At 36.6% G+C, this 26,383-nt stretch overlaps 2 long non-coding RNA genes across 2 annotated transcripts in view; both read right to left on the reverse strand.

Annotated features, from left to right (window-relative positions):
* The window catches only part of LOC103140510 (uncharacterized), a 134,653-nt gene that overhangs the window by 2,069 nt on the left and 106,201 nt on the right, over nucleotides 1-26,383 (reverse strand). The window lies entirely within an intron of this gene.
* LOC103140509 (uncharacterized) lies at nucleotides 26,100-26,382 on the reverse strand. The gene is made up of 2 exons (XR_476515.1): nucleotides 26,314-26,382; nucleotides 26,100-26,152 (listed from the first exon to the last, which is right to left on the reverse strand). It is a non-coding gene; the product is annotated as an uncharacterized LOC103140509 (long non-coding RNA).

The following is a 26,383-nucleotide window of genomic DNA, read 5'->3' on the forward strand; positions in this document are numbered from 1 at the left end:
TCTTTTTTTTGGTGTCTGGAAAATGAGTCGCTTTAAAAACTTCTTGAATGTTTGGGGTTGTTACCTAGCAACACCAACCCCGTTACCAAGCATCCAAAGCTGAGCACCAGTCCGTTTAGTCAATTGGTTTTACCACTATATGCGCTGTACAATGGCTGCTGGAAAACACAAATGTTTTGTTGTTGACTTAAAGTACAATCCAGAAACCACTTTCTGCATTCTTGTTGGTTGTGCAGCAGGCTCCACTTCTACTTTTCAAAGATATATGATTGCATAACTGCCATTCTGTTGAAACCATTTTCATGTGTGAGTGTAAATGTTGAGTTTGGGGGGCGTGGCTAGCAGCACATTATTTGGATTTAAAGTGACAGGATGCCCTGAAACAGCTCATTCTGAAAGAAACTTAAAATAGGCAAAACTGATCAAACTAAAATATCATCTAGGAATCATTTTGTGCAAGAAATGTAGCAAACATGTTTTGTATAGCCCATAGACCTATCCTAACTTGTTCAAGGAAGCATAATGGGTCACCTTTAAGCTTTTCCAACTCCTCCAGGGAAAGGAATGTTCTATATCCTGCTTATATAGCATTAAACAATGTAAAAAAAGAAAGAAAAAAGGTTAATGTAACACTAGAGCAAGTCATCTGAAAGAAATGCATTTCCATCTAGGATATAACACAATTTAGCCTGGGAGCAGCATAAAAGAAACGGAGCAATTTTATTTTAGTCGTTCACCAAGACCCATTTACACGAACAAAGACACCATTAAGGAGAGAACAGCAAAACGCTGTCTTTGCCTGTCCGTCTCTGGTCCCCATGGTGATGTGCTGGGGCACTTAACCTGCCAGCAGGGCGCTCGGTGGGGCTTCCACCCAAACACGGGGGCCTGTCACGAGAGGGAGGTCTGTGGGGACTCAAAACAAAAGGCCACGGGCACGCAAGGCCAGGCACAATCTGTCCACCTCTGCACTTACACAAGCAGACAACACAGACAGGAGAACCGAGTTCATGCTCCGACAGAAATACGCTGCATGCTACATGCAAAGTGACGAATGCAACAGCGGACGTCTCACTACCAAAAACTACTATTTTACTAATACCTCTTATTATGAAAATAAGAGGAAATGATGCACTTAACAGTGGAGTGTCGGGAAGTATGTATGCCAGAGGAATATTCAATGAGAAAATTAGTGCTTTGGAGGGAAACATGGAAAGTCTTTTCCTGAGATAAAAAAACAATGGGAAGCCTGAGGGGATAGTAGTGAGATTGTCCTAGAAAGACTTTGATCTCAAACAAGTCACTGATTCAATAGAAAGCAGATAACTCACATCTTTTTATTCAAGCTTTCATATAATAGAGCATTAAAATTATCCAAGTCTTAAACCATTTAAAAAGGCAAATATCATGTATTAGACCCAAATATAGGTATAAAATAAAATTTCTTTAATTCTTTTCTAAAGGAAATATTTCATTTTAAAAGCACTTTTTTTAAGTTTAACGTTGGGTGTTTAGTCCAGTTAAAATGTAAAAAATGGAATTATATGTATTAATGAACATAAACATGTAAATACATAACATCATAACCAGGTGAGACATTTTTCACCTCTAATCCCATTGGCAGGTTTAGGCTAAAGCACAAAATAAATGCAAGGTTAAAACCGCAAAACAACTACAGAGTAAGAAAAGCATAAAACGACCTTAAAATCTATACATCTTTGCATAAAATCAATTTAGACAGTTTTGGCTTTCCAAGAGGCGTTTTTAAAGATGATTTTTCAATGAGATGGGAAGTGAAAGATCTCTTGTTCGCTCAGATACTTTTTTAAAATAAACTGCTGTAATAGAGCTGGAACATAGCCATAAAATATTTTATTAACCAAGACAGAATCTTGATATTTCACATTATTCCAACTCGTTTGGTGAGAATCCATGAGCATTTAGAATAAAGACATAACATTTGTAAAGTATGATGTAATATTAGGGCCATATTAAGAACATAAACAAATAATTATGAGAATAAAGTCAATAACATGAGAATAAACACATAATATGGCTATTCTTGTAATTTTATCACAAGCAGTCATTCCTCACTGTTGTGAATTACAAATCAGACAGAAAGAGCTCTTAAATTCTTAGGGTGCTGGTTTGTTAGGTATCTCCTCTTAGCAGATTTATCTGAGTAAATCTTAATATTTGGTTATTAAATTGGAGTTGGAGACTTTGCACAATTCACTTTTTGTGTATATTTCTTGATTTCTGTCATGAAAATGAACCATTGTGAGCTGCAAACCGAAACCAAACTTAAAAACATGTACAGTAAACACATCCATACAACAGTTTGCTTTTCCTCTATGTTGAGTCACATCTGTTGAAACAGCGCAGATGCCAATCATGCCCCCAACAAACCCAGTTTCATCTATGGGGAAAAGCAGAATCAAATGCGATGAGTGTCTGTGCTTCTCAAAGAGAGGAGCAGAAAGAGGCAACATCAACTATCTCCTCCCCTGCCAAGACTGCAGTGGAGCAGAGGGCCTCCTGGGAGGCATGGCTGGGCTATTCAATCTCCGAGGCCGACAACTGACAATGAGCATCATGTCCAGGGGATAGAAATCGAAATTAGAAACAAAGGAAATGAAGGCAAAGCACAGCAGGCTGTCGAAGGTGGAACCCATAAGTCAGGACTGTTAGGGATGGATGCTGCCATAGAAATTACCCTCTGATTCATCGTACAGACAGAGTCTGAGATGGGAAACGGGTACTTTTCCTGCCTGATGTAGCTGCATGCAGGTATAAGAATGAACCCACAGTTCAACAAGTTGCAAAATCTCCATTTTTTTATTTTCTTTTTCTCTCAGGTAGTGATAGAGCTGCAGCTTCCTCAGACAAGCTCCTTTGTTTGATGAATAAAAGACAAAAAGCTTTAAGATGACTGCTGCAGACTTCAATTATATCAGAGTTACACAGTCAGACAGCGTATTAAGGTTTCTTTATGTCAATAGGTAAATTCTCATTGGAGCAGACAGAAGTCACATCTGACGTTCCCCAAGGTTCAATCCTGGGACTCCTGATATTTAATGTCTGTGTGCTCCTGTATAACATTAGTTACCATAAGTAATGGTGACATTATGATGTCAACAAGTGACTCTGAACCCACCTGTACTGAACAAATGCTTAGAACAGGTAAATATATGGATGTGCCGTAGCTTTCTCCAGCTGAACAGAAACAAAACTGAAGATATTATCTTGGGACATAAATAATCACATAAAGACAATTACAAAGTCAGCCTTCTATCTCCTGAAGAACATTTTCAGGATTAAAAGAGTAATGAACTGCCTTGTTGCTGAAATGTGCCATATAAATAAACTTAAGAGTCCAGAGAGAATGATTAATTTTAATATACCATATTTTTCAGACTATACTCCCTCTGCTGCGTCCTTGTAGAAAACCGAGAGCAGCAGAGATACTGCCACTTAGTAAGTACATAGTGCTTTATTTATTTGTTGCACCTTTTATTTTCCAACATTTCTGTGAAGTGTTTTCTTCAACAGTGGGTTCGTATGAAAAGCCCTTTTGCTTATTTGGTTAATTAATTGATATACTTTGCAGTTTAATGGCTGAGTTTCTGTGTTTTAAATGGGAAGGGAGCACTTTGTAAATACAGGATTGACTAACTGATAATGGTAGTAAAGATTTCACAGTTTCAATTGTCAGATTGAATGATGTCTCTTCACTGAGTTGTAATGACACTAATTGGTCATGCAGGTATTGTTTTGTTGCAAAATAGAAAAGCAAAAGATTGGAAGCAGAGTTTAAGTGAAACAGAGTGTTTTATCCATTACAAACTAACTGTAGAATGCCTCACAGGCACGAGGAGAAAGGCAGTGTAATTCCAGTCCTTTGTAATTCAAATGGACTGGGCTGATCCCCCACTATGCATGGTGATGGGCAGCATATTGGAGGGCAGCGCGTCCTAATAGGATGGACGAGGCGAAAGAATCTTGGCCAGGCAACAGACAAAAGCCCAGCAGACCAGAGGGTCCTGTAAGTGCAGCGCCAAGTCTGATTCATCAACTTTTACACTTCAAATAAAAGTGAGTGCCGTGTGCCAGCTTGATTATCAGATGGGCCCGGCTGCATTACAGGAGACGACACGCTACATTTCCTCTGATGTCGCTGCTCTGCAGTGGATTTGCGGGTTCTTTTTGAAGATGGCTTCCAATCAGGTTTGCAAATATTTGCTGCTATCCGGAGAGGAAAGAGCAATTCTTCTCAGGCTCCTTACCCGAATGAAAAACACAGATCTATCCCAGGTTACCTCGAACACTGAGTTTTTGCTTTCAAGTGGATGTAGATTCAGGTGTGATACGAATAAGTGTCACTAGGTATAAAGGGTATAAAACATTTTTTATTCTTGGGTATTTATATTACACTACTCATGTTGATATTGTTAAACAAGGCCTTAAAACCAAATCTGAGCTAAAATTTAGCCTTATTTAATTAGCTGTCAGTGTTTTTTGGGAAGTTTAATTTGGCAGCATAGCAGTAAAAAAATTGAAAGAAATGTTGTAAAATTATGTATTCCAAGATATTTCTCAAATTTTAATTGGTGTACTGGAAAAGCATTAGTAGAGCCTCCTGCACATCTAATAGGAATGTAGCAAATTATTGTGTAGAATAATTTTTGAATCATGATTTCTGATTCAATTAAAACCCAAAACCATAAATCCAAACTAAAGTCAGTTTAAAAGATTGCAACCTCAGGATTAGATTTAAATGTTTAATTTGAGAGTAACTTTATGAAACCAGGACTGTTGCATTTCCACATCACTCCTGTCACTTTCAGAGATATTTTTTTTTATATATTTTGGGCTCATTTTGTTGAAATTTTATGTTCATTTGGTGTACATTTTTGTATTCGTTCTGTAAATTTAACACTCTAAGACTCCATAATTTAATTTCTAGTGTGTAAAACTGTCCTTGAGCCAAACAACATGATTTTGTGGCTTAGTTTATTGTTGAGTAGGAAAAAAAACTTTTCCTTTTGACTTATGACAAAAAGTTTGGACACCCCTGGTGTAAGTAAATACTTAAAGAACAGCTAGCTGGGTTTAGAACAACGTTTTAATGTTTTTTTTTTCACTTTTATCCATCATTAGCTTCTCCTGAAGCCACTTGATTTGGCTGAAAGGAGCATCGCACCTTATGGGAATCATGCTGCAGCAGCACATCTGCCTTATTACCATGGCCCTGCTAACAGCATTAACTTGAGATAAGATTGTTACAAGATTATTAAGCATGTTATTTGGTATGGATCACTAACAAACACCGGCTGTTGTAATTTTCTGCTAGCACAGTGGATTTGTTTGGTTAACAGCTTCTTATGCAGGAGGTAGAAAGGCCTGGGGGCTCTTGAGGCAGTAATCCACTCAAAGTGTCTTAACACAAATAATGCACTTAGACTCAAAGACACAGAAATCCTCTTTTAGTTAAGGGCACTCATTGTTTGTGTTCATCCCAGATTCCTTTGCTTCATAAAAACAGCAACTCAAAGATCGCTCGAGTGGCTCTAGAAGGGTAAAGGTTGAATGGGAAAGGATTCGCAGCACCTGCCCTAGGTACCATATTAAAGCTCCACACTATGGGTTGCATTAGTGTATCCGCAGGCATCCACAGCAAACACAGTGGGGACCTGAAAATCACAGCCCTGAAACCAGCGCTTGTCCAGTGAAGGTCACGGAGCGGAGACGGTATCTGCTCCAAAGGCAGAACTGCTTGAATAGATGAATCACAAGTGGCCGGAGCATCAAAAAGTTGCTTCTTTGTGCCTTTTTCCTTTCCGGGGAGGAATTTTCTCATATAGAATAATGTCACATTCAAAGAAAGTAATGTGACTTTTGCAAGGACAACAACAAAGACCAAAGTTAAACTGTTCTGTTGCAGAAAGAATCAAAATGAACACTTAAATGTACACCATTTCATGTTCACTACCACACATTTTAAAGGAGCAGTTTTATGTATTTTCCAGGCATATAATGGCATTTCATAGCACAATCAAGTAACTGTGTCACCTTCAGAAGAGAAATTTGACTTTGTACTTTAAGGCATTGAAATTGGGCCTCTGTCTCTTTAAAAACTCCTGCTCTTTCTGACACTATGCATTCAGGAAGTTATCACAACATTGAAACTCACAGTGTGTGGACTGGCACAAAACAACGTCCATTGGGTTCTCCTAGTTAGAGAACCCAGGGTGGGGAATGCCTTGCTAATCCAAATTAGCGGCTCTAAATCTGATCCATCGTCGTCTAATGTTTTTCAGTTATTAGTGTCATTGTTAAAATTTTTCTGTCACAAACTGTGTTCCTATTGGACAATTTCTCTCTGTCATGACTGTTATATGGAAGAGGATTAGAGCCACTGAAAAGAAAGAAAAGAAATAAATAAAATGCTGACTGGCCTAGTAAAGCAGTCAAAAAATACTTGATACCTGAAAAAAGCTACTTATGTATAGAAAAGTATATGCTTTGCTACGTCTCACCTCTAAAAATATGTATTTCTAACTCCTACAGTTGGAGTACAGAGAAGAAGGAGGTTTGCTTTGTCTACCTGAACATGAAGGTTGTTTCCAGCCAGACCAAATTAAACTATATGTTTTTGATAATATCCAGCTGCTGGTTAGTGGATGCTTATTAAAGATGGCTCCAATCAACTGGGGATTAGTCTCAATTTTCAGTTTATAAATCCTGAGCAGATCTAATAAAGAAACGGCTTTAAATATGTCAGACAGATTTGAAAATATGCAAAAACAAAGCTGTCAACTCCACTTTGCTTGCTGCAGACAGAATGTCTTTAGCTGCTTTTCTATTGCAAACTTTGTTGATATTCCTTTAATGTCGAGAAAACACAATTTTGGTGTTTTCTTTTAACTTAGGAATGCACTTAAAGTCACACGTGAATAAGTTTGTTCATGCAATAAGCCTTAAAAATCCTCTTATCGCCTTTTGTCGTCGTCTTTTACACCAGCAGTAACATAACATGACTCGTGTGGTGCGAAATATGCCTTTTCATTACAATTTTGTGAAATACACGAATTTTGAAGAAGCTGAAAAACATCCTTGTGCCAAAATTTATCAAAAAACTTTCCAGCTTTTCCATTAAGCAAATTTACTGTCATGACTCTAACTTGTGCAATTTTATTGTCAATAAAAATGCATGCATTATCAAAATAAAGCACTGACTGTTTTGTTTTATGCTGCTTATTTCACAGATAAAAACTTAGTAACTGTGTTAAATGGGGTTTTGTGGGACTAGCAGTGTGTCATAACTAACATGAAATAATGTGGATAGTTCCCTACATGCAAACTTTAAGTAAAAAAAACCAGCAAATATCCAATTTGACAAATTCAGGGAGAAAAAACACCACATAAAACATATAAGGATGAAAACATTAAGATTGTCTTGGCTCGGGAAGCACCATATTTAACATGATATAGAAAAGTATTTCAGATTTTAACAATGTTTTTGAACATGTAACATGACATTAAAACTGCAGTATGAAAGTTTATAAAGAAGCTAAATTTTATAAGTTACACACTGCAGGTTTAAAGGTTAATCTGGAACATATTTGTACAAAACATACAAGTTTATGTAGAAAAGTAAGTCAGATTTCAATAACACTATTGGACAGGCTGCGCATATGACTGGCATGAGATAATATGTAAAACAATTGTATTATAAAAGTTACATTCAGCAGCATACATGTTCAAAAAAGTTGATAAAAATCTGACACTTCTAAATCATTTTATCTTTTAGAGAGATATGTTTAAGCTGCTGAATGTTCTCTTTACAACAAAATGTTTTTTTTTTTAAATATTAGTTTAAACTGTCACTATATTATTACATTGCAAACAATAAAACATCAGACAGATAATCAGTGAAAAACACTGAGCCTCGTCTTATGGAGAAGACAAACTGCTGTCTTATCTTAATAACTGCGGGACAAAAGCGACTAGAACCAACACGGCAACGGTCCCCGATCTGGGCAGCTCGTTATTAGAAAGAAGCCCAGTGGAGCTAGTTAGAGGACGACTGGAAATGCAGTAAATAAGGTTAATTGGGCGATCTGTCAGAGCCGGAAAGATGCTCCCACTGACATGGAACAACTGGAACATGATTTCACCCTCTGTGCCTGCACCTCGCCCCTCTCCTGTTTGCGCTCATTAGCATGTTGAAGGGTTGATTTGGTGGCTAGGGTGGTGGAAACAGTAGCTAAGGTGTTCTTCGGTGAAACCATAGGTGCTGAGCAACGAGAGTTTCAACCTTCCTGCAGAGTAGCGCTGCAGTCATGCCCATTTGAGAAAAGCTTACAGAGGTTTTAATACATTTCAGGTAAAGCTAAAACAGATGGTTTCACCACAGCACAAACAATGTTAGCATTAAATAGGTGTTGCACAGCTGCATGCCATAAATACTGCACTTTTATTAATCATTTTTACAATGCTTGCAAGAACTAAGACAGATGCAATTTGAATGTAGTTATTAAAGGGAACGTAGTATGCAAAATTCATGTTTTGCATGTTTTTGTACTTCCACTTGGGACTCTACTGCTTCTGTCAGCGTCTGTAATCATTGTGTAGAGGGTATTTTGGTGATGCACTTAAAGAAATGTAGATAAAAAAAAGCCATTTTTTGGCACAAAGTTGGAAAATTAGTCATTTCCAAACTCAAATTAGCAAGCACTGCCTGTCACCTAGCAACCCAGCAAAGCCCACACCGTTACCTAGCAACCCAAGCAAAGCTCCACCAGCTGGTTTCATCATTATATGTGCTGTACAATGGCTGCTGGAAAAGCTAAGTGTTGTTGGATTTTTGTTGGTTTTGTATTCACTTCTGCTTTGTGAACATGTATGATTGTATAATTGCACATATGCAGCTATTTTCATGTGTGGGAGTAAACCTTAAGTTTGGGTTAAGGTTTACCCAAACTTAAGGGTAAACCTTAAGTTTGTCAGCAGCAGATTATTTGGATTTAAAGTGACAGGAGCCCCTAAAACAGCTCATTCTGAAAGGAGCTCAAAATAGGCAGAACTGTTTAGACTAAAATCTCATTATCTAAGTATGATTCTTTGCATGTAATGAACATTTTTTATAGCCCTTAGATTTATCCTAACATGTTTGAGGAAGCATAATGGATCATCTGTGAAAAAACAAAAGCAACAACAAAAAAACTCATTACCTCTTTAAAATGTTCAACATTTTGTACCTTCAATGTTTAAAGTAGAAACAAATATCTGTAAAGATAAAATTATAAAAACTTTATAGAAGCATTTTTCACTGATATCTTTCCCATTTGTTTTTCAAATTAGTTCAAGCTTACACAGTTTTAATTAAAAGCGTTTTGATGAAAAGGTTGACTGTTGGTTGCATTTGATGCTTCCTTTAGGGGTGTCAGATTGAATGGGGGGTACAAGATACAATGGAAACCTGGATTTTCTTAGCTTTATTTCATGAAACTGGTAACACTATTGGTCCTTCATGCTTCTGGGTTTCTAACACAGTTAGTGTCTGTGAGTGTATTTGACATTCCCATTAGGAGCAGAAAAATCTCCACAACAGTTTAGAGGGCAAAGGCACTTGAAAGATTTAGCCTCGGTGTTAATGAGACTGATTTGACCATTATTTCTACGGGTAGCTCATTAGTTCTTGGTGAAAAACGGACGGTGCTGCAGCAAACGGTTTAAAATGTAAGGCATCACTTGGTTTCCCGTTTGATTTTAAATCCATGTTAAACTTTAACGTATGGTATTGTACCACCTAATGAAGTCCGTAGGTTTGGTTGTTATCGTCAGCAGAAGCAATTTTTGCCTGCTCCTGTTAATGACAGCAGGCAGTTAATTAAAGGTCTCGTCTTGGGGGAAATTTATTTGCCGTCACATTTACTAAGCCAGGACTTCTAAGGACTCTGCTGTTCGTACGTCTTATTAGATGAACAAGGCCGCGCCAAAAGGGTGAATGCATGAAAAAGATATGAGAAAATTAGCCAAGGAAGGTTTGTTGCTCAAATAAAAATTAGGTTTTTCAAAGCAAAGGTGCTACTCAAAAATACCAACCTAAAATAGCCATTGATTTTCTAAATTTGAAGTCAATGCCTTGACAAAGGCATCGGCAATAGAGTGCTCTGCTATTATTTTTCAGTTACTCCAAATTAAAATTCCTCATTAATACATGGTGTGACAAAGGGGAAAAGTTAACTTTTCAATCGATACCTTCAGTAACCCTTTTTGCTGTTACCAACCCGTCCTTCAGTTCAAACACAGAAACAGCAAAACACCTGTTAGCTAGAGTCCAGCAATAAAAGTAAAAATTTTCAATTAAAGCAAGACCTGAATAGGAACAGATTGAAGTTATTTTTTCTGAGAAAAAAAAAGAAAAACAACAAAAACAATCTACAAAATGATTCTGAAAAACGCCTTATTTTCTCCAGAATCGGTAAAGTCAGGAGCTCTTAGATCTCACCTAATCATGCCGATTGTACACGTTTGACCATCCATTTGTACTTATTGTAGCTCCTGTGTTGTGGTGTGCTGGTGGTACAATGTGCTGTGTGTTGTAGCTGTGGCCCAGATGTGGTTTTAATCAGTGCTGTCAATCAGATTAATCAAGTTTAATCACTGTGCAAGCTCTGAATGTAAATCTGCATGTTTTATTGTTACAAACCAAATTGAAGATTTCCAGGTTTTCATATGGCAGAAGGTTGAAAAGTAGTAATTTTGTTTTAAACATTAATTTAGAGATATTTACTATAAACCCTTTGTGCTTAGATTGAAGAGTAATTCATTGCTGCAATAACCACCTTATACTAAGTAAAATATTACCTCCATCAGGTGTTTTTGGAACCCACCGCTCTGAGTCCCCTCGCTCGTTTTTTCACTTGTGTTTGCGACTCTGCATTGTTGACCGCAGTACAGGACCATGTATTGGGCTCCACACTCCGGAGGCAACGTTGCTCCTTCTTCATTCATTCTCTATGGAACTTGTGTCGCTTGTAATTTGTGCATGTGAAATTTCAAGCTCATAACACACACACACACAAAAAGTTGAAAAATGTTCAACTTTTGTTTCTGTCGCAGTCGGGCCCAAGGTGCTGAGCTCACTCTGATTGGAGTAAATCTTTCGCCTTTTGCTGTCGATCGTCACTTCCCAGGTGTCGATTCGATGAATCTGGATCAAGTCATGTTAATGTGTTAAACTTTTCAGATTAATCATGTGTTAACGGTTTTAATACACCTTGCCAAAACTATGAAGTCCGTATTGGTGAGCAGGAGACAAGAATTTATTGGTGGACGTTCAGCCAGTCCTAGAAACCTACAAAATATTTATTCTCATTAAGGCAGGATGCTGCTTTTTATTTTGTGTATTAAGTGAAGTTTGGCCTAAATCAGGGCTGACTGTAACTCTTCAAATAGGTCATTGCTGTTTATATGCTCACATGCTGGATGAGCTAATATTTTCTGTAGCTTATTTAGTCATAGATCAAGAAATAGATTTATATATTTGCGTAAACTCGACATTTAATATGTTTTGTACTGCAGGCTGCATTGAAAGTGTTCATGTTTTGTTACGTGGTTAAAAAGAGCAATGGGGTTCCCGTGTGACAGAGTCAAACACCACCTTAATGGGACAAAATTATGTTCATACAAACACAAATTTCTGCAGGTAAATTCAGGAAATTTAACTTATAGAAACTAGCCAAACCCATGAGATATGATGGTGTTGTAAAACCACGTCTCGAACAAAAAAATGCTGGTATCTAATTAAATCCAGCCTTCTTTTAGCTATAAAAATGTCTCCTGTGCTTTTGGAGCTGCAGCCAAAATGCCTTTGATAAAACCCTGCCAACAGCATTCCTCTGCAGTAAGACCCCCTCCGCTCCCCCATCCCTCAGACGTCCCCTTAAACTCCTCACAATACAATCCACCAACGAGGTAAGAGCTGTGTTTTCTCTACACTAATTAAAAACAATAAAAATGTCACATTTGAATCTAAAATAACAGCTCAAATTAGAAGAAAATTGCTTTGTTTCTTTCATTTTTCTAGCTTTATCACCGGCCTCAAGCAGTGTTCTTAATTCTGGTGCAATAGTTGGTACATAAATAGTTTGCTTTTCTTCCTTTCGGCGCAGCGTTAGACCTTTTCCAAACGAGTTCCCCTGCATTTGATGTTAAAAATTATTTTAAATCTTTTGTTTCTGCTGAGGCAAAATAGCTGATTCTGAACCACCAATCAAAGAGCCCTCAGAAGCTAAATTTTATTTTTGGAGTGTTTTTCCTGCTCTGACGGTTTGTGTTTAGTAAACCACTTAGTCAAATCTTACTGTGCTCCAGTTTCTCTTCAGCTGAAGTTTTAAAAGTGTTGCAGATGTTTAGATTTAGTTTTTGTAGCTCTGGTTTATAAGTAGGGCCATTGTAAATAGAAAAAAAAATAACGGAGGAGTAAATTTCTGCAAAAATTTTGGACTTTTGAATCTAAGAAATCTCTCGCTCTCTTTTTTTTCTTTTTAAATTAATCCCAGTCTTTTCAATGCACATTTTTGAATTTTGAAACTCTGAAGATTTCCAAAAGTCAAACATTTTCATCTTATCAAACTCAGAAATGTCCTGTTTTTCCAGAAAACTTCTGAGATTAACTTATACAACTGTTTTTTTCTTTCAAAATTTACACCTTTCAAGCTCATAATTGTGATAATTTACAGCAAAATGTCAACAACTGCATTAACAGATGCTCTTCAGTTAAAACAAGATGTTTTGAACCAAAATGGGGACAAGAATTTCAGTTTCTTGATGTACTAGACTCAGTCTAGAAAGCACTGACATTCAAGATTTTCATTTGTACAAATTAAAAATATATATTTAGAAAGTGACACATCGTTCTTTTCATACTTTGTTCATGTCTGTGGCTGAAATGTGACTAAAAAATTCAAAAAGGTAACATTTTGTAAGGCATTTTTGCTTGGATATGGAAATCTCAACCCTAATAATTCCAAAAAAAGGACTTTATAAACTACATAGATACTGTTAGCCACTCAAAGAAGAACAATCTTGTAGTAAAAGCTTGAACCACAGAAAGGACTTTCCTGTTTTAATGCCTCCCATTAAGCCATTTAGCGATAATGAACCAAGCACTATATCCACCATCTCAGACCTCGTTCTAAATCATATTTTAATCAACAGAGTGGCCTTTCTAATATACACTTACGCCAAGGAGTGGCAGAGCGAGTGTGACCTTGGCCGGTGATGTATCTGTCATTGCTTTTATTTATACACCCATCTGTATGAGCAAGCATCAATAAATCCTCCCTTAAACTTTAAAGGCACTTGTGCTGAAAAGACGAAGCCGTCACCTGACAAGGGATGGGATGACTTTACGAGCAGGAGGACAAAACCACATAAAGTAGCTTTCTGTAAGTGATGTATGAGTGATGTGCGTCAGAGGTGAACCGGCTCCAGTGAAAGAGCTGCAAAAGTGGGGAATAAATAAACTGGACGGTCCAGATATTTGTGGGAGGGAGCCGTCTACAATATCTGGTGCTTAAGAAGGAGAAAGTAGATAAGATGGGAAAAGCTGGGCAAACAGAACAAATTTATACTCCATAAAACAGAGATAATCCTATTTATTCTGGGATTTTTAGAACATGACATTTGGAGCGTTTGTTTTATGTTGTGAGGAAACAAAAACATTAAAGTGTCACATAAAGGAGTGTCTTTTACATTTAATGTTCAATATTCCAACACTTTTAGAAAAAAACCAAGACTAAGTCTTTAATGTTCACTTTAAAATATGACTAAATTAAAGTTACTGTGGATTTATGGCAGACATTTCCACAGTGAGAAGGCTTTAAATATAAAACCTTGAAAAAATTGAGAAGAGATTGAAGGAAGGAAGGAAGGAAGGAAGGAGGAAGATAAAAAAACATGGACGAAAAGAAAAGCCATAAGAAGTTAAAGATGGGGTAAACAAAAGAAGGATCAACAACAGATGAAGGAAAAGAAAGGAAGAATACAGAAGAAACAAAATAGGAAAGAAATAAAGAAATAAGATAAAGAAGATACATATATTCAGGGGGGAGTATAAAGAGGAAAATGAAAACAATTTTTCCATACTTATCCAAATCTGGGAAATACTTCAAACCAATTAAAAACTCTCCAGGTTGCTCAGAAATCCTGGATATTTGACTTGGATCAACTTTAACGTGATTTCTTTTAGTCAAAATGTCAAAAAGAAAAGCTTTTTATGTAAAACCGGTCATACAAACAATGTACTGAACTTCCATGTAGATTTTAATCCATTTCGTGTTTTTTTATTAAAAATATCATAATAGATAGAAAGGTATAAAGGTCAGGGAGTATGCAAAATTAGAGATGAGTAAATATCAATCTTTAATTGCAAAAAAATAGACTTTTTATTACAAATAAGATATTTTCTTTTCTAATTTTTAAGTCATAGCTTTAACAGTTACTAAAATAAAATTTTACATCCTTGATTATGCAGAAGAAAGAAGAGTTTGGCATACAAATGAAGAAAAAAACAAAAAAAACTAATATGGTTTGTGTTTTTATGTCTTGTAATATCCAGAAAAGGCAAATTACCTTTTATCACAGGCATATTTTTGGAATTCGAATCTGATTTTACATTTATATATGTCTTTACATTCAAGTAAATACCCTCCATCATAATACAAATGTTCTCACAAGAAATAATCGAAAAGTAAAATGCGTAAATACAACAAAAATGAACCTGAAGCTTCATAGTTAGCCTCATAGCTAGCCTCGTGCTAGCGGCTAACTTCGCACTTAGCATTAGCATCATTAACACTGTTACATAGCTCAAAATAAGCTTCTTCAAACACTATAACATAACCCAGTGTTGCATAAAACAACTAAAATAACCAACTTTATTAATACTAACCGTTAGTTCCACACCCAGACTCAGAGAAGTGACTTTCTGTGGTGTAGCATGTTGTGCTATCTGTGTATACACACTGAAAAGGTCTGGTAGTTAATGCTGCAGTAGCTGAAAACCACCACAAGGGGGCAACTTAACTTACAAACTGACAGGATTCGGAGGAATGATAATTTAAAATGTAAATGGATATTTTTATATCTGGTAACTTGATTTGACAATAGAAAGTGCAGAGGAAACAGAAGTGGGCAATGATTTCCCCAGATAACTTGTTCCTGGATTGGATTCCAAGCTTTTTATGAATGAATGAAGGCCATAAAAATGTTAATTTTATTTTAATTTAAAGACATAGGCCACATTTTTCATATTTCAAAGCTTTTTAGAGCTACCTGCTCAACAAACTGAACTTGAATTGGTGGCATACATATTTTACAAGATCAGATATGTCCTTATAGTTCAAAAATGAAACTCCATGCCTTCCACTGCTTGTATAATCAACTCCAACCCATTCGTAATCCATTTAAATGTCCCTCATTTGACACTAATAAACGCAAAAAACAAACAAACAAACAAACAAAAAAAAAACTACAAAAATATTTGGCATGGGGATACAAATGGAAAATGTGTCACATTTATTTAAAACATTTATTTCCACTAACTGTGGTGAATTAAATTCTGTATGGAGACACATGAGGGTTGCATAGCTGCGAAAAAGAACACTGAATCACTGCTGATCTTGCTGCTGTTTTCCAGCCTGCCTAAAATGGAACACCCTTCTGCTATTCATCATATGCTACTCAATTATGAATGTCTGAAAACTTGAATGTGCTGCAGTAATATATTTTCAGAGGATGAAGGAAGAAGGAGTTTTGCTTGGAAAGCTAAAGAAACTCAAGCTGCTATTAGAGAGGGGAAAAGACTTTTTAAACCAAATCAAACCATATTTTGCCTCATAAAAGAAAGATTTAGAAGCATACATTTAACACAAATATTAATGTATACTCAAATACTAAATAATCTAATCAGTCATTTCAGTCATTCTCCTTTATTCAAGATTAAATAGTGATGGCCAATCAGTTGTATAAGTTTCCAGACCTAATAAGCCAAGCTTTCTTTGACTAAAAACATCTAAAGAAGCTTTATATATACCCAATAAAGTCTTTTAATTATGATACCATGTCCCTGCCTTTGTAGTTACAGATCTCCAGTAGAAACATCCGTTCTGAAGAACTAGAAGCATAACTAGACCTTTTATCTCCAAAGAGAAAGTTTCCATTTTTATAGAACATACCCGTTTTTACTGACACAAAAACTAGAGTATTTTGTTCCTGTTTTAATTTTTTTTTTTTTCTTCTTTGGTAATTTCGTCAATTTGCTTCTTGTTGGTTCGACTTTGTGCTGTGTTTCAGAAGGAAAATAATGGGGAGAACTACCAATTAGCCATACAGTGTTAGACCAGCCCTTGACCTGTTGGGATAAAACCTTGCCATTAGCTTGCAGAGTCTCGTTATGTAGTTCATGTTTAATTAAAATCCCAAATTTCCCAACTTCAGAATCAGCTTGTCCTTGGAGAACTAGTGTTTTAATAAGCTTCTCATTGGCCCAAACACAGGATTACTCTCTGCTGACTCATATTGGAGAATGGTCTTTATTTACAAGTCTGGTTCCAGATTTCCATCGTTTAATCCATACTAAATTGTGCTATTACTCCCTCGGTTTGGCTAATACAGAACAAACAGTCCTGGGTTGAATCAAGCCTCTCAATTTGCTGGTTTAATTTCAGCGTTAATCAACCCTGCGTATTGTATTGACTTTAAAAAAACAGCAAAACCAAACAGTCTTGGACAAAAAAACATGTATTTTAATAAATGAGCCATTATCTGTAGGATATGGTTCACCAAAAAAGTCCATAAAGGTTCAATAATTCATAGAGTCTGTCTTTTTGGTAACACAAATCAGGCTTACTGCACTGCATTGCATTAATAAATGGTTGTAGCAGCCTTGGAGACCAATTGACCAACCAAACATGTGCAATTGGTTCAAGTGGATGCCGAGTGCTGAACTATGTCAACATGAAACGACAACAAAGTCAAATTTTCTGCAAGTTTAAAAAGGATTGCTTGTTGCCACAAATTGGAACAACGGCCACTGACCACATAGCTTTAGTGTGGGTTTCCATTTACATTCACCTCAAAGCTGGATAAACATCCTGCAGTGATGTAAAGTCAGCCAGAAACTTGATGGTTTTTGCAGTGCACTCTGCATTCATATGACTCTCCATATTGAACATCTATGAATCTTTCATAAGAACGCCATTGTGGCGGCAATGATAGCAACGGTGTTAGGAGTTGGTGGTGGAACATGGCAGCCTTGCAATGACTGCAATGTAGTAGCTTACCACCATTAGCTTGTGAATGTGTGAATGACTGAATGTTGAGTAAAGTGCTTTGGAGTCCTCTGGACTTGACATTTACCATTTGTGGCAGCGTATTGGGCAGCATCAATGGACAGGCACCTATTATGTCTGGTGCATAATAGGTGCCTAAAGGGATAAAGGGGTAAATGAAAAATAGATAAATGAAAAAGAGAAATTGGGAAATTGATAATATGAAAAATAAATAAATGAAAAATTGGTTTAATGAAAAAGCTAAATTATTTATTTAACACCAGCACCAACATGGCATGATCTATGAAAATGAAAGCAGAACTAAGGTTCCTGACCCATGCTTTCAGGGTGTCTGTGTGTCCTTAAAAAGTCTTAAATTCATCCATCTAAAATTAAGGCCTCAACATATTTATTTAGCCTTAAATACTTTAATCGCAGATCTTAAATTTTGCCGTATCTCGTCTGTGAAAGGCAATTGAGGCTACCGGTAACTAGCTGCTAATATACCCTTGCTAACCAGACAGCTAGCTTTTTTGCGCCTATCAAGGCTACGTGGAATTTGCAGTTGATTGGATAATCTTTGTTTTTACCATTGACTCACTTCTGTCTCAAACTCTTAAGTTTGGCAATACCTGATTGTAATGCACCAGGATCCCATAACCATCCTCTATATTTAAAGCTTTTTCGGGCTTAAATTTAATTCAAGGTGACATTAGAAAGGCCTTAGAAAGTCTCAAATTGGACTTGCTGAAACCTGCAGATACCCTGGCTTTGCCTTTGACCTCAACCTGCTCTGGTAGTCCTCAAGATAAGTTACTGCAATGAGTCTTTGCAGAAACTGGGTCCAATTTCAGAAAAAAAAAACCCATGTTGAGTGAATACTAAGCCTGAAATTTGATGGTGTTTGCAGAGTCTTTGTTAGATCTAAATGGGTGTAATAGGAATACAACTGGCTTCTCATTTTCAGCTTTTTGAAAATACAAAACTTCTACAGCAAGGCAGTAGCGGGTTATCTGTAAAGTGGGGACCATGCATATAACTCTTGGTTAATCACTTGATAGCTGGAGCTAGACTGGCCTTGCTGACCCATGCCCTGGTTTTGACCCCTCTCTCTGCATTAGCAAGGTTCTGAATAAGTTATTGTTATTTCCACTGCTGCTGCCACTGGCATCATGTCCTGCTACAGGGATAAATCTTTTTATCAAGTACTGAGTGGAAAAAAAGAAATGATTGCCTTCACACTAAAGGGGATTTTACAAATTGCTGCAATCAAACCACATCCACATAGGTCATTTAGGTCGTTGAGAGTTTAGTGGGGTCTTCATCCAGTGTGAAAGGGGTCTTCATGTCTCCAGAGGTGTTTTGTAAGATGATCAGCTAGCTCTTTCAGAAAGTTGTGTTACACAGTGTGTAATACCAACATGTTTGTCCCAAATATGTTGCTTCCTGTACGAGGGATTGCTTTATGCAGCAGTGAAAGTTGAAAACAAAGAAGAAATAGCAGCTTGATAAAATATGCATAGTGTTTAATCACCTTCATCGAGTCCTTGCATGGATCAAATTGACAACTTTAGGAGAACATTGAAATCTGCCACTGCAGAAAAGACTCCTGTGGAGAACTTCAGCACAGAACAAAGAGAAAATGGCAGAACTACCACCAGGGAGGCACTGAAAGTGTCAACTTCTAAAAAACAAAAAAAACAAAAACGCTTTGATGGCTGCCATTTCTGCCAATGTCATACATAATTTTTTTTCTAAACAAAAGACTGACAGAAGGCCATTTATGTAACATTTTTAAATCACAGAGTGATTTGTAGGATATTTGCAAACAGAACTAGATGAACAAAATCCAGGAGTTCAGATATTCTTAATTAGAGATTATATTTCCAGTCCTTCTACTAGTTTAGCCTTTAGATGTATTTAATGTCAACTAAAAATATTGAGCTAAATGTACATCTCTGTAGTGAAATGGTGTTTCCAAAGCACACCAAAATTGACAAATTAAAAATTCTTTCAGCCCACAAAAAGCGAATTATAAACTTTTGCCATTTATTCGGTTTTATCTGCTTACCAAGCAAAAAAATTAAAAGATTTTTCTTAAAGAAAATGGTAATATTTTCTTACTGGATTTGCATGTAAACCATCGCAGATCCAGAAGATAAAAAACATCCCGCCACTTTTGCATTAATAAAATTTAAATTTTGTTGGTCTAGAAAACAATTAGTCTGTTTTCAGGAATAAGAATGCAGCAGCTATGAGTTTGCTCATTCTGTGAAAACATTTGTGTTACTTTAACTTAGCCAACATTAATGAATAAGGGTTGGTGAAAATTTGGGAAAGCTTTAGGGATATTAGACTAATAAAAATGCATGGTTGGTGTTTATTTACCACAATTGACCGACCATTTCTGTGTCCATAAAGCTTCTGAGTAGAAGGAATCTTAAAGTTATAGACTTTTTTTCTCCCACTAAGATGAGATCAATATTTTCTTAAGATAATAAAAAAGAATCCTTGTTGAAGAAACATCTAGGGGAACTTGATGTCTATACATCCATTCACCTAAGATTTATGGAGGACCAATCCTGCCATAGTTAAGAACAGATACAAAAATAAATTCAAGCTGCAAGCAGCATTGGAGACCCTTGCAGCTCAGCGCCGCTCCAGCCTTATTGGGGTCAGAGATGGAGCTTTCCAAGGAAAAAAAAGTCACTTCCTGTTCTGAGGGGGCGGGGCTTAGATGACATCAGGCATCCAACCAGGATCACTCAAGTTTGGTGCCAGTTGACCTTTTTATGTGAAAGTTATAGCATTTCATTTGCTTTGGCAAGTACGTTAAGTTTGCCGCTCGGCCACGCCCCCTGAACACAAATAAAACTTAGTTTTTTTGATAACTTTTAAAACCCCACCCCTTACCTGCATCCTGATCAAGAATGAAGCAGATAGGTTGAAATCCCTAGAACGAGTTCGTTAAAGTTAGAGGTGTGTAAAAGTGAAAAGTTGCCAAAATGTGCCCTTTGACCCAAAATGGCTGGGGGTACCTCCAGGACTTTTTTTCTTGATTTGTGGGGGATCTACCCATGTTCCTAATTTCAGACCTACAGTTTGTCCTATCTCACATTAGGGAGCGCTGTAGAGCAGTTTTTGCAATTCCACTGGAATTCAAAAATTTTAGTTCGGGGACAATTTTGAGTGAAGTTTGGTGAGTTTTTGAATATGTTGAAGCATCCAAAAATTTGCAGAAATTGTTGGAAAAATAACACGAAATCCTGCGATTGTAACAAGCAAAACGAATGACAAAACAAAGATTTCTTTAAGAATTGCTCCACTAAGTAAGTTTAAATGTTAATGACATCCTGCACCAGATCTTTGGATGGAAGCTGATTTACTTCACGTATCACAGAATTACAGAAGTTTAAAACTTTAAAATGCTTAAAGTCCTGGTTCTCACCGACACCAGCACACAGGAAGATGCTTTTTAAATAATGAACATGCCATGTTGCATTCAACTGAACTTAAATAAAACATACTTATAAACGTGATTGCAGTAGCAAACCAAAGATTGAAAAAAGACATCAATGCCAGAGCAGGATCTAACAAATTAAAGTCATCTTCTTTTGTACACTAATCAGAGGAGAAAAGAGGCAGATTTACTGTGTGGCTGCAAATCATAAGTACCGCAGGCAGGTGTGGTGATTTACAGACACAGACTCATTTCAATAATGACCAAAGCCGTCACCAGGAGCAGCGCAAATTAGCATAGAGTTGCAAACAAATAGACCTGTTAATAACCAGGAGGCTGTGATTCATCAGCTGCACAGTTTGTTTCCTATAGCCAGAACTCAGGATTTATACGCACCAACCTGCACTTAACACCAACCACCTTGGCTCAGACGGAAAAAAATAATCACTGCGACTTCCACTTACATAAGTAAATTCATGCTTCCACATGAGTTGGATAAAGGTTTAATCCCTTAACGCAAAAATGACATTAATTAACATAAAAAATACAGCTATTACCAGTTTCTGAGATGACAAACTGATCATAAATAAAAAGGAAAATGTTAGAAAGCCAACATAATCTGACAACTTTCTATGTTCGTTTTATAAAAACAAGCTGATTACTCTGTCTTGGTTCGTCCTGACACTGAATGTACAATTAAAAACGGCAAATCCTGCCTCCTCAGACAGTGTGACTAAAGTGCTCGTCACAGAAATGGAAGCCAGACAGAATGCATTATGGCGCGGTTCATCTAATGGGTTCAAAAACTAGCAAACAAACAGAAACTATAATGGAAAAAAGTGATCTGACATGAAAGTAGATGTAAATCAGAGGGTGAGGCGCAGTCATCATCTTGAACCAATTAATTTGAGTGTTTTTTGAATGTAGGCTTTCTGCACGCTGTGCCATTTTCAATGTTCTCCAGCAGTGCAACAATAGTCTTTGTTTACAAAGAAGATCTCAAGTCAGAAGTGCAGGAAGTGACGCACGTGGATATAAAAAGCTTCGTCCCTGTGTTTTCATGCAACACTTCATGTACAACCTGTTCTACCTTATTCTGCTCACTCAAATAGACTAGATTACAGTAGTGAAAGGCAGAGTAAACCAATACCTGTGATCTCATAGCCAAAGATCTCTGCAGATTCTTTCTGTAAGTCAGAACATAGTTGGATTTCTTACTTTCTAATGAATAATCAGATTAAGCTTTCCCTATTTTAGGTCAGGTAGGATTACCAAAGTTATATATTTGCAAAACACCAGAATATTTAGTGGTTTGTCAATTTCTAGAGGTCTGAAGACGCCATGCTCATCTGTTTGAGTATAAACAGCTTGGAAATGTTCAGCCATCAGCAAACCATTCTGTATCCAAACGACATTGCATAGCTGAACCTGGTAAGACTAATGCCATTTTCTTTCTTTTTACAGTGACATAAGTCGAGTATGTAGTTGGGATGAAAACCGATTCATCATCAAGGAAGAAAAATATTATCCTAGAGGCTGTGATGTCATAATGCTGAGATAATAATGTTTACAAATGTTTACAAATAATGTTTACAAATAATGTTTTCAAATGCTGCCAGAGAAAAACGGCTCAATTTTTGGAGTCCATTTGTGTTTTGTGAAAAATGGGAGTTTTTGGCTATAAATACCAAAAACTCCATTAGAAGGAAATACATTATATTGCTAGTTAGCTAGCAAGATGGATAACAAGATAGCTAGCAAGCAAGATAGATAGCTAAGATAGATAGCTTGCTACCGAGACAGCTAATATTGATAAATTGCTAGTAAGACAGATATAGATAGTTAGCAAGATAGTTAGCTTTCGGCAAGGTAGATAGCTATAAATACTAGTCTAGCAAGATAGATGGGTATCTAGTACGATAGCTAGGTAGTTAGCAAGATAGATATCTAGCTAGCAAAAATAGCTAGCAAGATAGATAGGTAGCTAACAAGTTAAACAGTTAGCTAGCTTGCAAAAATAGTTAGCTAGCAAGATGGATAACTGGCAAGATGGATAAGAAGCTAACTGGCAAGATGGATAGCTAGAAAGACTCAATTGAATTTGTGAGATTTTATCAGGTGAGTCTGAAAGTAAATTTTTCAAGCAAGAAACTTCCCAGGAGTTTCTGGCATTAAAGGATGAACAGATGTAAAAATCACAATGAATGTTTACTGCTACATTGTAGCAGTAAACATTCTGCTACAATGTTTACTGCTACAATGTAAACATTGTAGCATTGCACATGCTACAATGCATGTGCAATGCTACATGCATTGCACATGCATGTAGCATGTGCAATGCATGCTACATGCATGCATTGCATGTAGCATGCAATGCATGCATGCTACATGCAATCATCAACGTGCCTCCAAGCACGTTGATGCTTGGAGGCACGTTGATGCCTCCAAGCATCAACGTGCTTGGAGGCTCGTTGATGATGTAGGGCTTTCTCTTCCAGCTACTCTTGTAATCTTATAAGTACGGTGTCTCAGATGGCTCAATGAAATATTAAACTGCAACAGAAATAATTAAATGGATTTCAAAATCACAAAAAGTTTAGCATAACTTCAGTTTTATGTGAATTTATTTTTTATGTCTGTTATATTACTTTCCTAGTGTCTTTTGCATTTTGATGAACCATCTAGGCATCATGTTAGATTTTAATGCATCACGAACTCCCTTGAAGAGTTTTGTGGCATCAGCCAGAAATCAAAAAATGGGTCGTTACTGGGGCTTTTAGCTGCATAATGATGCAAAACTTATGACCCAATCACCACAAAAAGATCCCAGACACAAAATTAACTTTCTTTCTTCCATTTCCATCCAAGTTCCCAGAATTAAGACCACTAAAAATGCTGTCACTTTAGGAGCACAGAAAGTCATGGAAGTGGTCGCGATGTTTGATTTTATTCCAAACACTGAAAGGGTTTTATAGTAGTCAATAAAAAGCATAAAATAATTAGAAATGTAAAGCCAGGTATGACCACAGATTGATTTCTTCAAGCCTATGGGGAATAATTGGATCAGAAAAACGCAGCATTAAGCCAGGCCTGCCCTCTGAATCTGCGCCAACATCAATTTATGGTATGGTAATTTGCATACATGCCGTATTCACAGGCTGTAAATGAACTATAATGGGAAATCAGGAAGAGTCTGAACACAATGCCCTTCATAATAATGGTCTTCCTTCATTTACGTATACAATATACCAATGTAACACTCTTCAGACTAGGTTAAAACTACATTCAGTGATTTTATGTGGGGGTGAATAGTAATTTTCACATCAGGAAAGTTTTTTCAAGCCATCTTGTGGACATGCACTGACATCCGTTGTGATTCTTGAGCTCCTTTGTGGGTTTTCAGAAGCACTTTGTGACTTCTCAGTGTCAGAAGCACGACAAACCCGCTGACAATGGCACTCCAATACCACTTCTTCCAACATAACTCTTACTTTGAAGTCCAGTCAGGGGATCAGGCAGAACATTTTAAGAAGTTAATCCCCAATTTCTGCTCAAAATGCGCACCATCCGCTTAATGTTTACCGCAGAGAGGTTCTTTAATTGTCCTGATTTCACCAGTTCAAACTTACAGAATCATGCAGAGATTTTAAGGAGACCACAGGGGAGACATACGCTCTGCTTTGAAATAAATCATGGTTGTTATGGCTGTTAAAATTTTTTTCAAACGATATCATTAGCATACCTTTGAAAGGATAAAAACATATATATTTATATTTTCAGCTGAGACAAGGTCACTGTGCCCCCGGTATGATAGCTTAATTAAATTTACTGTCCTTAAAGTTTTTGAGGAACGTTATGGAAATACGGCCTTAATTACGTCTCATTTGAAGTGTCATAAAGGGAAAAAAAAAGTCCTCTGTGATTTTTCCATTCAGCTTTTTTTGCTGCCATAAATAAGAAAACTTGGAAATGTATTCGGAAATGCCATCTCAGCTGCTGAAGCCATTTCCTCCTGGCATTAGTTTTGTCTTCGGAGAATGACTTTAAATAACTGAAATGCTCTCTGGCTCACTACAAAGAGGACGATCCATTCCTGCTTTGCTTATTAGAAGAAGCTTTTCTTAAAGTTTCAGACTTCTCCCCATTTTTAGAATAAAGCCTGTAAAATCAAATTAGTTTTCCACTAACCATATTAATTTAAATATTTATCTAGATCTAGAAAAACTAACCATATTACATACTTTTCTGGACTTTATCTGTGGGAACCCTAAAGAAGTTTATTGGTTATTTTATTAGCAAGTGAAAGTTGAGGTGTACCCTTGGAAAAATTAAGTGAAATATTTATTAAAAATACTCAGTAAAAATATTTTAAATATATTTTCTAAATACATAAATATATATTTTTATAAATGTTTTTTGTAAAAAATAAAAAATAAAGATTTTTTATGAAATAAATAAAAATATAATTTCATAAAAAAATATTTTACATATTTGTTGATGACCGTATGGTATGAGACAGAATCTGTGGAAATTACCAAGCTCTCTGCCTTCTCCCTGTTCTAACTAGAAATAACCAATCAGAGCCAGGAGGCGGGTCTTAGCGCTGTCAATCACAGTTTCATGTGATGCTGCTCTCAGCTACGCTGCAGCTAGCAGATTCTGTTGCTAAAACTAGTTAGCATAATCATCGAAGACGGCAGGTGAACATTTTTTTCTGTTTATCTGCATTTAGCAGCGAGTACATGAGTTTGATTGGCAGCGTTAAGACCCTCCTCCTGGTTCTGATTGGTTGTTTTTGACCAGAAGCGATGCATTTCTTCAGACAGCAATATAATAGTTACTTTTCAATGATTATCTGCCTCATATTGTACTGCCTGGTTTAACAAATATGTAAAAAAAACAAAAAACATACCAAGGATTTAACAATCGTGAGGCTTATTTTCTAGACATTAAAAAATAAAATAAACATATAGCCAATAAAACAGCTGGGTGTTTTTTTTTAATCACTTGGGTAGTTTTTAGAAGCTGTAGAAACCCAAATGTAAATACAAAACGTGAATTTTGCATTATAAGTCCCCTTAAAAGTGTTAAACTGAAAGTGGTAGAAGTGTTTAAAAGAACTTTTTTTTAGAGAATCTTCATCCTGTTTTTAATTTATATCAAAATTCATTATTATGGTGTCTAAACATCTTCATATCAAGTGTGCTGTCCTCGCCCTGAGTTTTCAATCTTTTCAGCCGCTAGACAGCCTGACAACGACGCTCCAATAACCAAACTTCTTTCTTTCTTTTTAGTTGTTTATTGAAGAGTGGCCTCTGACCACTACCATCACTTTGGCCATCGTAAACTGCAACATACAAGGCGTAATGTTAGCTAACATAGCAAAATAGCCATTCTTACTGCGAGCTTAAAACATTTTCTTAAATGACTAAAGTATACAAATTACTTACACCAGCGTTACATGAAACAAAGAGACAGTTATTATTTTCACAGTTAACAAGCACTTACGAACAAATCTTGTCGGAAACACAACGAATAAAGACAATAGTCAGCTACTCCACGAGCTGTTTGGTGTCGC

The sequence above is a fragment of the Poecilia formosa genome, unplaced genomic scaffold, assembly GCF_000485575.1.
Source record: "Poecilia formosa unplaced genomic scaffold, Poecilia_formosa-5.1.2 Scaffold72, whole genome shotgun sequence".
NCBI classification, from domain to species: Eukaryota; Metazoa; Chordata; class Actinopteri; order Cyprinodontiformes; family Poeciliidae; genus Poecilia; species Poecilia formosa.